At 40.4% G+C, this 18,890-nt stretch overlaps 1 pseudogene; it reads left to right on the top strand.

Annotated features, from left to right (window-relative positions):
- The first annotated feature begins 7,754 nt into the window (after positions 1-7,754).
- Positions 7,755-13,209, top strand: LOC140240558 (uncharacterized; annotated as a pseudogene).
- The last annotated feature ends 5,681 nt before the right edge of the window (positions 13,210-18,890 follow it).

The raw sequence follows: 18,890 nt of genomic DNA, 5'->3' as shown, positions 1-18,890 counted from the left end.
CTGAATTATCAAAATCTTGTCTCAGAGGGAGAGACTATGATTATTACGAACGGATGTTAATAACAGTATATCATAATCTATTTAGATATTATGTAGTATCCTGCACGTGTACACGGATATGTGATGAACTTAATAATGTGTCAGGGGAAGAGTTGCAAAGGATTTGGATTGTGAGATGATTGTCGAAAACATTTTACAAATAAAACATCGGAACACTAAAACAGCCAATAAGGTCCCCACACTGTTCGTGCAGTTTAACCACTCTCGTTGTATGCATTTTCATGTGGAAATGAAATGAAATGAAATGAAATGAAATGAAATGAAATGAAATGAAATGAAATGAAATGAAATGAAATGAAATGAAATGAAATGAAATGAAATGAAATGAAGAGGGCTGACCGAGTCGTCTTAATGAAAATCCGACTGTTTATCACAACTGCGAAGTTGTTGACTATACCGAAGTTTTATCCTCGATAATATACCACTGGATGTTATGAGTCAGACCAAACATCATGTCGTCTCCCAGGTCATTCGCTCGGCGCATTGTATTCAAATATGTCACGTGACTAATCATTAACGAGCACAGAGAGAGAGAGAGAGAGAGAGAAAAGAAAACAAGCTAGTGCAATGTTATGACCTTGCTGACACGTTATGTGCACAGGAAAGAAAATTGCTCCATCACAAAAAAAAAAAAAAAAAGACACAGCCGTACATGCATTCTGCTGCAGCAGCACTGCATTTAATACAAAATACATTGTATACAAAACTTTCAGAATCCATTTCAGTTCTGTTCATGACTTGTGACGTATAAAGTGAAATGTTAAGGTATACACATAATGTCCTTATAATCTCGATATTGCTCTTATACACTGGTAGATACAAGTGTTATCTGAAGAAAAGTATAGATTAGATAATACACCATTACATTTTGCATTTGATCTCGAAGTTCATACATTAGAGCAGGTAATAATTGATTTACATCCTTATTGTATTCCATATTTATTTATTAATTTTTTTGTATTTTTGTATTGTTCTGACATTTTTGTCTTGCCTATTTCAGTTTTATTCGAATGAAAACATTTTTATAATGATTTAAAAGAGGATATCTATACAACTCATCATGCCGAAGAGCAGTTTCTCATAAAAGTTGAATATCATAGGGTTACTTGATACTGAAATTCAAGAAGGGATGGATGGACGGCAGCAATAACATCGTTGACGTTGCTGATAAGATAAAAGATATTCTGAAGTTGTACTGTGGGAAATGTAGCGTCTTGTTTTAGTATTTCATTTTACTCGTGAAGACTATTCGACACTCTGTTTTCAAATGCCAAAAGATATCTTCAATCTACGAGATAACAAAGTTAGACGTATAAAGAGCATAAAAAAAGAAATAAAAACAAGTGTAGTCACAACAATAATAATCAACTCTTTTCCTAATTTCTTGGCCTATTCCAAACCCGTCCATTTGAGGGATCATGTGAACAACATGCGTCTGGATGTGATGGAGCAGCGTGCTGAGAAAACACAAAATGCCATTCAGCCTTCTGAGAAGGCCAAAATGGCGCGTTTGTCCAACGGAGATTGGGGCATTTGGTTTGCAGTTCTCGTGTATCGACACTGGTTATTGTTTCATTAACGCTGATAAGCTCCAGAAAGTTATCTTTAATCATGATGGCCTGTCGTGATATAGGAACATGCGACACTGATCTCTCAGGCACAGAAATGAAATGGCACACTCAACCTGACAACAAGCTCATTTAAAGATTGAAACGTGACCAAGATATGTGTCGACTTCAACCTTTGTCACGCGAAGCTCAAATCAATGGAGCTCATTTAAAATCTGACTACAAATACCGTCTCTACTGGCTGCATCCCCTCCTCCCTTCCCCCTCCCCCTCTTTCTCCCCTTCCTCCTCGTCCCCCTCCCCACTCTATATATCTCTCTCTGGATAATGCAAAATCAATGATATGTGAAGAAACATTTAAGCATTTTTCGAGAGTGCCGAAGACTTGGCAAATCAAACCCCACGAAAGCTCAAAAGTGATTAAGTAATCGGGCAAGCGTAGAGGCTCTTTAGTTTTACTGAACGCCCCTTCTCCCCTCCCCTCCCCCTCTTTCTCCCCTTCCTCCTCGTCCCCCTCCCCACTCTATATATCTCTCTCTGGATAATGCAAAGTCAATGATATGTGAAGAAACATTTAAGCATTTTTCGAGAGTGCCGAAGACTTGGCAAATCAAACCCCACGAAAGCTCAAAAGTGATTAAGTAATCAGGCAAGCGTAGAGGCTCTTTAGTTTTACTGAATGCCCCTTCTCCCCTCCCCTCCCCCTCTTTCTCCCCTTCCTCCTCGTCCCCCTCCCCACTCTATATATCTCTCTCTGGATAATGCAAAGTCAATGATATGTGAAGAAACATTTAAGCATTTTTCGAGAGTGCCGAAGACTTGGCAAATCAAACCCCACGAAAGCTCAAAAGTGATTAAGTAATCGGGCAAGCGTAGAGGCTCTTTAGTTTTACTGAATGCCCCTTCTCCCCTCCCCTCCCCCTCTTTCTCCCCTTCCTCCTCGTCCCCCTCCCCACTCTATATATCTCTCTCTGGATAATGCAAAGTCAATGATATGTGAGGAAACATTTAAGCATTTTTCGAGAGTGCCGAAGACTTGGCAAATCAAACCCCACGAAAGCTCAAAAGTGATCAAGTAATCGGGCAAGCGTAGAGGCTCTTTAGTTTTACTGAATGCCCCTCCACAACAAGACGCAACTCTATTTTATACCCCCCCCCCCCACGTTCGTTATTTAAAGGGAAGATAAACCCTAGGAACAATGTGGATTGAGTGAAAGCAGCAACATTAGTAGAACACATCAGTGAAAGTTTGAAGAAAACCGGACAATCGATGCAAAAGTTATGAATTTTTAAAGTTTTGGTGTTGGAACCGCTGGATGAGGAGACTACTAGAGGTTATGACGTATGAGTGGACTACAATATCAAGAAAATAATTATAAAGAAAATACTACAAAAATCCATTTTTCATGAAAATTACAAATTCCATCAACTTGATATTGACATATGTTAAGGGTAGCAATTATTCCCCCTGCTTTCTGAAAGCGGTTGGTCCACTGCTCTTTCATAATTCTAGAAAAGTGAATTTTTGTTGAATATCCTTTATGTTTTCTTTGTATTGTTGTCCACTCATACGTCATATCCTCTAGTAGTCTCCTCATCCAGCGGTTCCAACACCAAAACTTTAAAAATTCATAACTTTTGCATCGATTGTCCGATTTTTCTCAAACTTTCACTGATGTGTTCTGCTAATGTTGCTGCTTTCACTCAATCCACATTGCTCTTTGGGTTTACCTTCCCTTTAATCATACAATTTCTCTGTATTATCAGCTTTCTGTCCATCTTCTCTGTTTGACCCTCTCCACACCACCACCTCACAATGTATTTGATTTTGTGCGAAAAACAGACTGCTAATGGTACACATAATGACATGGTTTCTTCATTTATTCATTTTTCCATCTCTAACAGAAACGTAAAAATATGAATTTTCACAGAGAAAGTGAATATTTTGACGTTACAATGTGCAATAAACGAATTTCATAAGTAGGCAACTGATAGATAAGGTAAAAAAAACACGAAAATTGAGTACTCGAAAATGATAAAGATTGGGAGGAATGCTATAACGGATTCAAAATAGAAAGCTGAGAAAGAGAAGTTGCAAAAATACATGTAGGTAAAAACAAGGGAGATATACGTGCCACCATGAAGTCGAGATTTATTCCTCGCCTTCTCAACCTTTTCAAGCCCATGAAGTCAGAGAGTATGTTTATGTGGGTCTTTTTAAAAACTTTCTTGTGACTGATATCTCAAAAACAAAGTGAAATCAAACACTTATAATCCACTCTCATGATCACAACATGCTGCTATGGGCGGCCAAAGGGCCAAAATTAACGCTACATCAAACGGACAAAATGTTTAGCATTTATTCATACTTAACAATCAAACTTGTATCGTTATCATTATCATGTATTTACTATTACTATTATTATTATTATTGTTATTATCATTACACTTGTATTAGAATTAGAATTATTGAAATATTTTCAATGAATAGATCTTAACAGTAAGTAACAGTAACAATGCAGATAGTTCAAGGCTTGTCTTTAGCTCCTTGCCATTGAGTTGAGTTTAGTTGAGTTGGAAATTTTATTACCAAATATAGACAAACATTTAAATATGTACAGATAGTGGAATATACAGTTACAGCTTTGGTAAAAAGGAGACCACAAAATAGCAAGAAATGCTAATCGTGACTGGTCTGGAAAAAAAAAAATCTCTCCAGCTCCACTATTTTTCTTATTATTTAAAAGCTCTATCAGTCTTCTAATTGAAAACTTACACATGGGATGGGATATGCAAAACAAAAGTGCCAGTAGTGAATGTTGTGGTTGACTAGGCCACAATATTCATGATTGTAATATCATGATGTATGCTTTAATCTTATTCCTACAGTTATATTTTCAGTGGGTGAAGAACACAAGACTAGCTGACCAAATGAATCATATTCCTGTATTATGCATAATTGTCCAGCAATAGTCGATTACATTGTATGTGCTGAACATTTTACTGAAGACCAATTCACAAACCAGCAGAAGAACAGGCTCAAGTGGAATGGCATTACAACACTCTTCCAAGTACTAAATCTTCCCAAGCTGCAATGCTCTAGGCGTCTAATCAAGAGGAAGGAGTCTGATAACGGTTCACGCTTATATTTCAACAAAGAGAACAAATGGAAGGAAAGGTATGTGTTCTTCCATTAAGAATAACACACTCAAAGATCTAGACTTTATACTTGTAGGTCTCAGGTTATGTTTGTTGGTTTTGTTGTGTGAAATAGTCTGTTGTTTCCGTAGTTATAAGTCAATAGTTTGATAAACTATTTATTTCTTTGTGCATTTAATGAGGCCCCAAATATCAAGGTCGGCTTACTCGGATCCTCCTGTATGGTACTTTGATTTTTTCCCCTTTTTATTGTATCTCTTTTTTCTCTCACATGATTTCCTTACCTCCTTGTACAAAGTGAGCCATGATTAGTGATTAATCAATGTGTATGTTTTCAAAAGTGATTCATTTATTAATTGTGCCATGCAGAAAATATAAATTAAATGAAATGCTCATGCAAGCCAGAATGGTTTCGAGAATATCGTTTTCGTGGACTGACTCCACAGAAGATCACCGACACCTCGACTGTTTCCTGTAGATATTGCCCGACGACATTTTCTGTGAAGCATGGAGGGATTTACGATATGGTGAAGCACGTAGGCTTGGGAAGCCACCGTGCAAAGCTCGATGCGGCAAAGAAGGAAGGAAGGCAGGCAAGAATGGCGGACTATTTTGGCCAATCAAAGGAGAGCGAGTCTCTGCAAGACAAGGTAACCAAGGAAGAAATCTTGTTCTGCAAGTGGATTGCTAACCATCCACTAGTCTTGGAGACAGTTTTTTGGATTTGTGTAAAGCAATGTTGCAGATAGTGAGATTGCAAGAAAGTTTGCTCTTAGGTATACACGTACCGAGACCGCAACCATCATAAAGAATGTCCTGGCCAGGGCCGGTGGAACCAGGGGTAGGGGAAGGGGGTGATCGGGCACCCTCCACCCCTCCCCCACACACACACACACACAAACAAACATACCTTTTTGCCTAATACAATCTGTACCACTATACTCTAACCACTTAGGGCTCCTATTTTTTTTTTTTTACCCCGAAAGTTGCAGCAGGAAAAAAAAAAGTAGTTAAAAATTTTTGTATTGTTTGCTGTATACGTCGCTTTTGTTTTGTTTTGTTTTGGTTTGGTTTTGGTTTGTTTTTGTTTTTCAGCTAAAGAACCTCGGAAGTGGCACCAGGAAATTTCGCTGAAAGCCTTTTTTTTTTCTTTGTTAGCAGATGAAACACGGAAGTGACAGTAAATGCTGGCACCACACTTTCTTGAACCAGTCACAGAGAGGTGCAAAATTTCTTACTTTTCATTAGCTATAGATGAAAGCAACGATCAGCACAATCAAAAGAATTGTGCTATGTTAGCAAGGGTCCTTGAAAAGGATGGCGTGAAATAACAATTTCTAGGATTACCTACCGTGAACATACCTCCAGCAGAGGTGTTCAATACTGTGAATGAAGAAATGAGGTAAGAACCTAAATACATGTAACTGTTATTTGTATTTTGAAATCAAAATGAATATGAAACTAACTGATGTGATTGCACAATGAGTTTAGCCCTTTTACCTTTAAAACTGCAAATGACCTTTAAAGCTAGTATGGCGGCATATTGGATTTTGCCAATATGGCTGTCACACAGGGCGCCAAGCCACCCTTTAAAGCTCAATGCAGGGAAGGCAGGCGAGAATGGCGGACTATTTTCGCCAGTCACAGGAGACCGAGTCCCTTCAAGACAAGGTTACAGAGGAAGAAATCTTGTTCTGCAAGTGGATTGCTGAATCTAACCTACCATTTAGTCTTGGAGACAGTTTTACATATTTATGCAAAGCAATGTTTTTTAGCGGGGGGGGGGGGGGGGGGGGTTATAGAAAAGAGTGGGGTGACAGAACATAGAACATAAAACATAGAACACAGAATATAGCTACTTGTCAGACTTTCCAGTACGTGGCAGAACAGCTTAGGCCTGCTTTGGAGAGGCAAACTACCAACTTCAGGAAACCGATCAAATACAAACTAGTGTTTGGTGCCGTAGCATGGTGGCTCTCAACCCTTACACAGATGGGAATAGGGAAGGTCATTCACTTTCTGATCCTATCTTGATCTGTCTCTCAGAAGGACTGAGAGCATGAATGTGCCAGATGTGTCAATAACTGTTTTTACATACATGTATATGGTATTTAGGTAATTTGTACATATGATTGTTATAATGGAATATAGAACATTCCATGTTTGGTACATGTAAGTTGTGTATATGTATAACGAAGAATTGGAATTTGTGAAAAAGTAAATGATGTATTAAGTACGAATATAAAGAAAGGAATATATAATTTAGTGAATATGGTTATTAGTGACTGAAGTTGTTTTATTTCTGATTTGTTCATAGGATGGAACCCAGTGTGGCGCTCTTCCCAAGCAGCCCCATGTTCCCATGTTAGCCATGGGACTGCATATGATTGCTCAGTTTCTGCCGGGCACCAATTGCCTAGAATGACTGGTGGAATACACCAATCAGAACTGGCATGCGGACATAAGCCCCCTCAGGGAGAACAATGGGGCAGAGGCGGGCTTGCTGCTAGAGGAGGAGGGCTGGGAATGGGTAATCCCCACCCTACAGCCATTTAACACCGCGGCTGTCCTCCTCACTGGCGCCCTCTTGCATTTTTGTGGGACAAATTGTCCTCACAACAGAGGGCAGCTGTCGCTGAGGTGATGCGTGAGCCAGGCATACAAGCACCAGCTCCCTTACTTGCAGAGGTAGCTTGGGATACAGAGATAGGAGTGCCTGGCTCTCAACACCGGCACCTGCCACAACCGTGCCTTGTTAACCCCCTAGAACCAAACAGGTGGTCGGGTTCGATACGCATTACCATCCAGACCGGCTCCAGTCAGTGGCCAACCAGCTGGGGATGCCACAGCGTAACCCCGACATGACCACTGGCCGCAGACCCGTCCACCCATTTCCAATCACGGGGGTGGTCCTAAACTTCTGCGATCCAGAGCAGTTCCCTCCACCTGGGTTTTGAAAACGACCTCATGAGGTCGACGAGGCGTGGTCCCAATTTTAAGGTGGCGGTGGGGATCCATCCCAAAAAGGCAGCCATTTACACGCAGGCCCAGTGGGATGGATTCCTCAGGCTGCTCTGCAACCCCCGAGTGTCCGCCATTAACGAAGTTGGGTTTGATTTCTCGGCGCCAAAAAATCTCTGGCGCTCGCAGGAGGAGTTATTCAACCACATTCTTTCACTGGGGACCTTGGGGCGGATCCTCGTTATGCACCTTCGAGGTGCCGCAGCAGACCCGTGTGGCAGCACGGTAAACCGGCTGGCCATCCGGCTCCTCAAAAGGAAGTGTATCGCTCATCAGCAAATTCACCTACACTCCTTCAGTGGGGATGCCGGCATGGTTCGGGCCTGGGTAGCTGCCTTCCCTCACTGCTATTTCAGGGTCTCGGGGCTGATCCAGCCCTTTAACCGAGACCAACTCCAAGCAGTGAGGGAAATCCCCCTTACCCGGCTGCTGCAAGAGACCGACTCCCAGCACCTCAAGCTGCACGTGGAGTGTCGGTATAATACTCCCGTGTATCTGGGGGATGTGGGGCAGCACGTGGCCAGGGTTCGGGGGATGGCTCTGCCTGATGTCATGCAGGCCACCTATGCAAACGCTGTGAGGTTGTATGTTTAGGGACCCGCTGACCCCAAAGATGTATAGAATGTAACTAAGAGTGTGTGGTATTTTAGGCACATTTTGTTGCTTTTACAAAAGTGCGGGTATTAGATAAAATTTCTGTTTATTCTAGTTATCAGATTGGCAAACAGCCTGAAATTTTTTCTTAGGTATTTTAATCATTTTTGCCGATCCATAGGGCCGGGGGGAGTGTTGCATAAAGCAACATATGAATATATTCATATATTCGCCCATGCGGTACACTGCCTGTCTCAAACCAGCAATTATGCTGCACGGTACACTCATTATTGCGCCGATGCATATAATCCATACCACACACACTTAAGTTATGCACCCCCGCGTGCACGGCGCACCTTAATCCCCAAGCCCAGCATGGGCAACCCATCCCCAACGGAGGGCGACCTACAGGGCTATAAAAGGGGTGCAAAGAGAACAGAGAAGAGAACAGAGAAACCATAACCAGTGAACAAGCACCAGGGTGGACAATCTGTATCTCGAGTCGGACTTAGAAATGGACACCACTTAACCTTGCCACAAACCAGATCAAACAGATATGCACAGTCAAGCATTCCGGCAATTGTGAATCTCTACGGGCTTACTATAATGCTCTCTTTTAATTTGCAATAAAAACAAAATTTAATTGAATTGAATTGAATCTAAAGCCAGGTCCCAAAAAAAAAAAAAAAATTCAGTCACATTGGCATGAAGAAATCCATGTAATGAAGAGGAGAATGTCCCTAGACATGCCAGTGTATGAAGTGGACCCTGAAAAGAAATCAAAGTACTGCATCCCAACCTCCTGTTCCCTTGTGAGTACACATACCTGCAGGCGAACGACAACTCAAAACCAGCTAAGAGAGATGGCGTCTGACCCCATTGGTCTCACAGGAGACAAACGATATGACAGGGGCAGGAAGAAGGTGACTCAGAGGATGATGTGGAGATTGTGCTAGTCTGTGAAACTTCTCCATGGTCAATAGATTAACCTGCCTCACGACAACCCTGTTCAAAGACAGCTTTACCTCTAACCACACCATCTCAGGAGGGGTACCGTGGAACTTGTGAATAATTTTGGTTAGAAAATGAGGAGTTGGGGGTGTGGGGGGGGGGAGGTGGGAGAAATTGGGGAGTATCTATCAAATTTCAGACAAGTATATTGGTCCTTCGATATTATGCAATATACATATTCACATAGCATATTTGTACATTTTCACATTTCATAGAGGCCTGCTTTTCTCCTACTCCCCTAGAACATTATCATGCAACTTCACATGGAAAGAATGTGGGACCTGCTCCTGAATATGGTAGAAAGGTAGAGCGGTATATGCTCCTAGATTTGCTAAACTGCCCACCACATGAGACTCTACCATCCCCCGAGACAACTGGATGGTGCACTTGCACCAACTACCGGCCAATGGCCGAGACCTGGAGGCAGTATGTTGTGGGCTTTCACAGGAAAACTGCCCTTCAACATCAGAGGTAAGTTTATGAATAACACTTGCCAGTATAAGTCTCACAAAAAACACTACTTTGGACAATCCACTTAGCACTGATATCATACGATAAATATTACATGCCTACTGCATTTCATCTAATGTCTTTGAATGAAATGAATAAGTACACAAAATAAATCCACTTAGCACTGATATCATACGATAAATATTATATGCCTACTGCATTTCATCTAATGTCTCTGGAAGAAACGAATAAGTACACAAAATGAACCAGTTTGGGCAATCCTACACCCAGAGACGAGGAGGCTATGCTGAAACCTGGCCAGCTCCATCCATGTAGACCTGGGATGATAGATAGCTATAATTACTTCCGAGTTTTAGATGATGAATGAATTCAAGCATGTACATGTACATGTAAGGTTGTCCGTTAAGACATTACGGTACCGGGGGCAATAAAATCTGAATGGAAAAGTTCTAGACAGAACAGTCATATTTGAAAAACTTGAAGTAAATTTGGTTTGTGGGGGGAGACAAAGTGAAGAAACTCGCACCTGAAAAGTTGCTTGAATTCGTATAAATCCTACTACATGATAACATGCCTTTGTGAAGGATGAAAAATCCACTTTGTGTAAAAGGGATGGCCACTCAATTAAATGAACCCTAAGTTGGAAGAATCCTATAATAGGGAAAGACGTTAAAGGCCAAGAGTTCTTGAGATTTATTATATGCGTGCACATTTCTGCACAATTTACATACACACACATAATTTACTGTGTATCCCTTATAATATACTATAGCCAGAACTTGAAAGGTGGTCATACATGTATGTCTTTACCTGATAACAAATATGCAATATTCCATATTGTCACATATGTATTGATTCTTTAACCCTAGAAAGAATTCAGTATTTTCAAATTGTAAAGGCTGGGGGGGGGGGGGGGCTGGAGTCCTCCCGGCCCCTCGGATTTTGGCTGTATGTATTTCATTTGATCACTGTGGAAACATGTATGATGGTAGTATGTGATGTAAACTGCAAGTCTGTACAGTTTAATAGCTTTTGCAAAATAGTTTGTAGTAATTTAATTATGCCAATTCATGCATACAATCTTACTTTTTTGCTCTAAATCACTAAATTAAGGACTTACAATTTCTATTTTATGGTGTAATCATTTCTTTCATAATTCCTGACAACTTACTGTACTTGGAAAAAAAAGCGGTATGAAAATGTGTCTGCAAATTGAGAGAAGGTAGTCATTACATGTAGCGGCAAGAATTTTGCGTGTCACAGGTTTATTGCATGAAGCATCCCCCCTCCCCAGCCCGCCTCCAGTCTTTTTAGGGTTAATATTTACGATTTATAGAAATATAATGTTCTCTTGATCAAAACCGTTAAATCTGAGCATGTGGCAATTTTCATTCCTTTATACATTAACAGTTTAGAGGAACACATTCATGACAGCCTTGATGTTAGCGTCTTTGACCTAGACCTTGGGGCCGAAGAGGACATTATAGAGGATGATGCCACAGAAGATAAGAGGCCAGAGATGACAAGGAAGCACAAACTCACATCAATGCCTCCAAATGCATTGTGTATGAAGATCGTCCTCTTGAACTTGTGAAGACTTTGCATGGACAGATTTGTAAGAAGTGCAAGGCGTCTTTCACTTATCGAAGTGTGATTATTTGGGAATGTCCAAAAAATCATGGAGAAACATGGACACTACAACCATGATACAAAGGAGTGTTTCCAGGAAATCTCCAAGTTGCGTCAGCCCTCCTCATGCCTGGAAACAGTTATCAGAAGATTGCGACCTTTGCCAAGTTTCTTTGTAAGATCAACTTTCAACAGAATCCAAAAACTCTACATTGCTCCCGCAATAAACGAGTACTACTCCAAAGAGCAAGAGGCACTTCTGGAATCATATAGCACACCTGTTGTTCTTTCAGGAAGATCCGACTCACCTGGACATAGTGCTAGTGTATGCACATATTGCTTTTGCGACAAAAACTCGAGGAAGATCCTTCACACCACCATCGTCCTTGTCCACAAGGCTGAAGGAAAATCGCCAAACATGGAGCGGACAGGTTTTGAGTGTGGCCTGGACTATCTCCAATCTAGAACTGAGGTAGCGGCAAGATATCCTAAACAATATATCGGAGAACTGAAAGAAAAATTGCTAAGAAGACTGTGCAAGAGAGTTTGCTATACAAAGCGTAAATTGCCTAAGCATGTGTCCAGAGTGCTTCAGAAATATCCAGACATTGGAAAGATAGTGGAGAGGTATGTCCATGATAACTTAGTCGGTGCGGATGCCTGGAGGCAAACAGGCATGTTGACATTTGATGGAAACTTAAAAAGGTAAAGAGAGTCACATACCAACAAATTCAGCAGTACCTGCAACAACATTATCAGGACAAATTTGCATATGATACTTATGTACAGTTGTGTGTGTGCTACAATAAGAGGCAAATTTCTTCAAAAAGATACAAAGGGATAGCTCAAATCATGTCAAGAAGAGCTAGGAAAGGCTGGAACATTCGCCTAAACCCAGACAGCCACTGGAGTAATGCATTCTATCGAGATTTGGACACACTACAGTTACAAGATGGGCAGAACAATAGAAAACAGAGATGATGCCGCTGGTTTTCACCTAGATACAACGTACACCCATAAACAGTACCAAACCATATCTTTAAAAGATAACTCAGAGGTGACGACGCACACAGATTATGTCGACAAATACAAGTCTGTATTACAAACATCAATGTATTTAGTGATGGAAATCCAGAACACAGCTCAAAAGGTCCTTGAAGTTGTGAAAGCTCATCAGCTATTTCCCAAAGACCCATCCCAGCATATGGCTAATCTCTATATGATGAGCAAAATGAGAGAGTTTGCTGCTGACATGCACAAATCGATTGACTGTATTCGCGTGGATGGGGCGTCTGACAAAGGACCATGACATACTGAGGTCCAATATCCCATGGACTGAATGGCAGATAAAGATTTCCAAAGTTTGCACGATGGTGACAGCATGTTATGCTGGGGAAAGTTACTGGAATTCTGTGGAGCTAATAAATGGCTTCCTAACTAGAGCCCACTCCAATATGTTTATTCCATCAACCATAGGTGGATCTAATTTCAGTGACAATGGGGTCGATGAGGCAACTCTACAAAGAAACCTCCAAACTGCAACCTCGGTGAACATCAATCGTTGCAACAGGGCACCTGCTGGGAGGTCAAAATGAAACTTGTGGAAGGGTCCAGAGATGACCAGGCAGCTGAGATTCATGCAAGGAAGCCACATGCAGAGTTTTTGGACTTTTTCAGTTTTGACAGCTGCCTGTGAGGCAAACCAAAGAAAAGGGCTTTACCGAAATCTAAACTAGATGAGATTAACACATGGACAATCATTTCTGGAGCGAAGCGATCGAGTACTTACGAACAAAACCTAAATTATGGAGCTGACACTGGACAGATATACAGACGCTGTTTATCTGAGCCAAGTCAAACTTTATGATGTTAAGAGCTAAGATGATAAGTGCAACAGCTCATCTATGTGTGTATGTCATTGACACATAGCTGAAGGCGTTCACGTAATGGCAGCGAGGGATTGGACTTGCACCCATTGACATTCACAATCTAATGATGATTCAATGCGTATGACTGAAATCATTTAAAAGCTTGACCTTTAATACTTCTTCTTCTTCTTTTTCTTCTTCCTTTTCTTAACCTCAAAGCATAAAAGAGCCATGAGCAACTTTTTGATGGATTGTTATGCTATAAGAGTATACACTATTATTATTATTATTATTATTATTATTATTATTATTATTATTATTATTATCATTAATTCATTATCATTATTATTATCATTATTAATACAACACATGTACGAATGTTTAGTAGAATATTATGGTTTACAGTATCAAAGGCCGATGACATGTCAAGAAGGAGTAAGGCCGTGAGCCTGCTTTGGTCCATTTCCATAAGAATATGGTTGAAGACGGTGAGCAGAGTCCAAACACTGTGCTGTGGGCGATGAGCAGATTGGAGATCATCAAGGAGGTTGTTCCCAATGAGATTTTCCGAAAGCTTGGAGAAGACAAAGCGCCTGAGGAGTTTAAACAGAAACCGTAGCTTGGAGACCGGCCAATAGTTGTGGAGGGCATCGGGATCCAAGGGTGTCTGTTTTCAGAAGAGGATGGACATAAGCAACTTTTAAATAGGTGGGAACAGAAGATTACACTAGGCTCATGTTGATGATTTCTGCCAGAATTGGTGCAAAGGTGTGGAAGCAGTTCTTAAGTAGTGTAGTAGGTATATGGGATCCAACTGACACGACCCAAAACATTCCCTTGAGAATCTTTGACTGGTAATACATGTACCAGGTATTCACTAGAATTCAAGAAAATACAATGAAGCTTGAATAAAATCAAGGTGAATGAAAGGCAAAAACCCCCCAAAAAACCCAGTAAATTTACATAAACAAATGAAGAGCTTTCAACCAAAAGGTGTTAAATCCATTGATAAAGATTGGATTTAGCACCTTTTGGAAGCAAGCTCTTCAAATACACACAATAACAACACAATGATTTATTCGCAATTAAGTAATTCAAAGTAATGTAACAAAATTAGACTTAATTAGAAAGTATAGCAGAGCAAACTGCTTACATTCATTATGGTGTTGGAAAGAAGTTGAGACAGGTTGTGTGATCCTTTTTGTCTGTTCTGTAAATGGAAGGGCAAGGCTTTATCAATGCACGCAGAAAGAGGGTCGTGCAGTGTGGAGATGTGGACAGAGAGGTTCCCATGTCAGTGGCATCACGATCTATACGAAGACACAAAATGACATATTGTGTGCCATTGACAGTGATATTGTCAGTAATAACAGGACTTATAACAACATCTACACAACAGGCACTACATTTATGGCATAACAATTCAGAACAAACACACAATCAGATACATGTGTATAATACACAATATCGAAGAAAAATTAAACATACATGTTGTGATGAGCCGTATGATGGGTTACATGACGTCCTATGACGTGTGGTTGGTTTAGGCTGAGTATGTGGTTGGAGTCATGTTGGATGGAGGGAAATTGTTGGAGGTAGTTATACAAAGCACCTATGTCAGCGTCCCATCAATACATACCCTCAAGTATCAAGAATAAATAACATTTCGACAGCAAAGAATTTGTAGGTCTACATCTTTTTAGGACGACATGTACAGACAAGAAAACTAATATGATTATGGTTTAAAAGTTCAAGCTTACTCTCTTTTATGTTTTTCATCTCCAACACAATCAAAAGCAGACACATCTTTAGGCCAACAATGTGAATAAAAGGAAAGAGATGTCAACATTATAGTAATCAACAAAGCAGGGTACAATGTAATTTTTTGATCAGCAGTAAAGAAGTGAAACATTTTACTTCATTTCATGAAAATAGGGCCTAAAAGAAACAAATTTATATCATGGATGAAAGAGCTGATGGTCTTGTGTTTTTGATGTAACATTCTGGCAAATTGGCAAAGTTTCTTTTCATTATCTATTTTCCAAATGGTTGGCAGAACAATGGAGATGAATGTTCGTAAATCAAACAATTGTACATGTCTCACGGATGACAATTCCGGATCTAACAAGATTGTCAACACCTCCTCCTCTTACTTACCAAGATGTCATCTTGAACGTGTGGCACTCAGGAAAATGGTGAATGGAGAGATGATACATTTGAATTCCCTCCTCCTCACTTTCCTCCATTACTGGCTGCAAACGTTGGAAAGTTCGGCGGGCATCTCTTCAGAGTTCCACCTCCTCCCTACCCAGTGGTGCGTCAATTGCGTGTAGCTCCAGCTTTTCCCGCCAATGCCAAGAGAGGAGCTACCGTCTCATCCCGGCTTCTTCTACCTTCTGCCCCTCTGCTGTCATCCATGCCCATGGTTCATCCTCTTCCTTTCCCTTCATCAGCTGAGATGACACACCTATTTCAGTTGGCACGAGATGTCAGAAAGAGCATTGCCCATGCTCAAGTTACAGAATTTTTCCACAACAGGCAAACCCAAAGGTAATGGGCCATAACTTATTTAGTACTGATTTCATTTGATCTTTGTAATTAACAGGTTCGTTTTGTTTGTGTGGGGGTTTTTCTGCCTTCACTGAGAAAAAAATCTCATAATCATACTGTTGACATGTCAAAAAATGCCGACGCATCTTTTTAATATCATGAAAAGTCCACTCAAATTCCATGGAATATAAATTCTTACATCGAGTGGAGTACAATTGGAATCCTCTACTCTTCAACCCAATCTTAGCAATTGTGCGATCTCTTCTTTGTAAATGCTTTAAAAATTTCTAGAAATGAAAGCTAACATCCTGACACCCCCCCCCCCCCTCCCCCACAACAACAAAAGTGGTAATGAATCACCAAGCCAGGGTTACAGCGACTGGGCTGTGTACCGCACAGTAAAAGACTCGGTGTTCTACCTGTCTAAAATCTGTTTTGAAAAAAGAGCAATGTATCAAAATGCAAATGAGAATGGAAACGATTGCTACGATGATTTTCTGAACATCCATTTCTGGGAATGGTCCAGACTCTAGATACGGCATATAATGATGCATCACGCGTTACCCCGGGGTACCGGTACCACGTTGTGTAGCGCCACCTCACGTCGACTCGGGGACAGCTAGCTGCAGAGAAATGCATGCACTGTGTGTGCATGTACGTAGTCATTCCCATGCCACTGGCACTGCATGTCATGTTAAACGTATGCCTGTGGATGCGTGGTACGCTGTGCAATGTGCTGGCAATAGCGTGTGCTTCAGTGCAGTGCAGTGCAGTGAAGTGCACTGTAGCTGGCTAGCGCATGCATGCTAGCTCCAGCACCAAAATAATTTCCACTTTCTGGCAACCCAGGGTAAAACTTCTTAAAAATAATAATAATAATAATAATAATAATTCAACAAAATGGCTGATTTTTATTTGGTAGGGGCCTACCCCGGGATACCATTTATGTCATCTTATAGTAGGTTATAGAACTCTCTAACCGTTAATAATCTAACGTTAGGCGGTTTTTTAGGCCTACCGTTGCGTTACGGCCTAAATTATGAATATTACGTGTGTAAATTATATCACCAACGCCACCCAACGGCAACAACATGATTCAATGAACTAATTTACATTGTATTATCTTAGGGTCTAACTGACCAAGCAAATGTCATTATTATAAATCTGGATCTGGATCTGGATCAATACGCTGCCGGACCGTGTGGTATAGTGCAGTGGGGAGAGAAGTTTTTCGCGGAATTAGACATACTTGTCGGTCAAGGGCACTGTCAAGGGCAAGGGTCTACGTTGCGTTGCCGTATAAAGCCCGTTAAATGCTTACACACAGTACTAACAAAAAGATGCATATGTGGGCCCACACTAAGTGTTCCCATGGAGCACGTGTTGCTTTTTAACATTGGACTTTCGGTCGTTTCATTCATAAAAGTGAGATGTACTTACGGGTGGTAAGTTCTTCTAAAATCGTTTACATTGCGATTGGTGACGTTGCCGACAACTGCCCATGTAGGCATTTTCCACCAGAATTCTGACCAAGAAAGAAAAATGTCGTGAAATTAGCACAAAAATCTACGGGGAACGGGAAGTCCCATCTTTTGGGAAAGTGTGGTACTTGTGTGTGTGTGTGTCGGTGTGTGTGCGTGTGTGTGTGTGTGTGTGTGTGTGTGGTGGGGGGGGGGTGTGGTGGGGAGATGGCTGCACGGCTGCTTAGCGCTGCGCTGTTCTTTTTTATTTTGGGTGGGTTCAAGACAAGTTTTTATATTCATATAACTCAAATATGAGACTTTTGTCATTTCTGTATACGAAATATAAGAAATTGTGAGAGCGTGACATCGTCAACTCGTAGTTATTTGAATACTAGTATTTCCTAGGCCTATTCACGATGTCTGATCGAAAAATGTTTTTCGAAAAAATGTGAAATTTCAAAATGTCATATCTTCCTTAATTCTTATCCGATATTTGTCATTATTGTATCGTTCTGTAGGAAATACTTTTCTCTTTCTTTTGAAGTTTATTTATTTTGGGGGTAGATTTCCGCTTTGATAGAAGGAATCTACGCCTACGTCCACCGCCACCAGAATTCCGCCCTCCTGCATGGTTGGGATGTTTTGCAAAAAAAAAAAAAAAAAAAAAAAAAAAAAAAAGCAGCAAGCTGGCTCCAACGTTCATTGACTAAATACAACTGACACTTACATGTCGATTAGAGTAGGACATTCATAGATTGTCATTTACCACTTCCGGCGTCACCGCCTTCCAGGCCTTTTTATACGCTTCATGTTAAATTAGGGCTTTTGCTACAAACATGTATAAACGTGTGTAGAATTATGAAAAATATGAATATGTTTGAGGTCTTCAATAATAACGGAGAAAACTGCAAGTGAATTAATAATGAAAATATGCTACAAAAATCTCATTAACGCTTTTTCATTATTTGGACATACAAACTGTACTAAACAGATTTTAAATGACTTAATGCTTTCGGAAGGTTTTGTGACAGCCAACATTTTCACTCTGCCCCCCCCCCCAAAAAAAAAAGTAAGTTCCATGCATTAGCACTGTACCTATAGGGCAAGTACAAATGCTAACTATACAACGAGTGCTATCTTAAAGGACAATTTAGGGCCAGAAATAACTTGATTTTAAAAAAAAAAACAAACAAACAAAGACAAGCAATTTACAAGCACAACGACGAAAATTCTGTCAAAATTGGATAAAAAGGAAGATAAGATATGTTACAGATTTTTTTCTGCTATAAAAGTGCAAACCATGTTATTTCTTGATGAATAATCTCAAAGTAACGACCAGTCATAATTCATATCCATATATATATATATATATATATATATATATACTCCTAGATGGGTCATTTGGAAGACATTTCCATTTGTTTTATATGCAAATTTATTATTACATGTTCAATGGCAGTTTACGCAATGGAGACACGAAAATTGTCTCCTTAATG

The sequence above is a fragment of the Diadema setosum genome, chromosome 17, assembly GCF_964275005.1.
Source record: "Diadema setosum chromosome 17, eeDiaSeto1, whole genome shotgun sequence".
Lineage (NCBI taxonomy): Eukaryota > Metazoa > Echinodermata > Echinoidea > Diadematoida > Diadematidae > Diadema > Diadema setosum.
The sequence above is the reverse complement of the archived record's forward strand: the minus strand, read 5'-3'. Positions and strand labels throughout refer to the sequence as shown.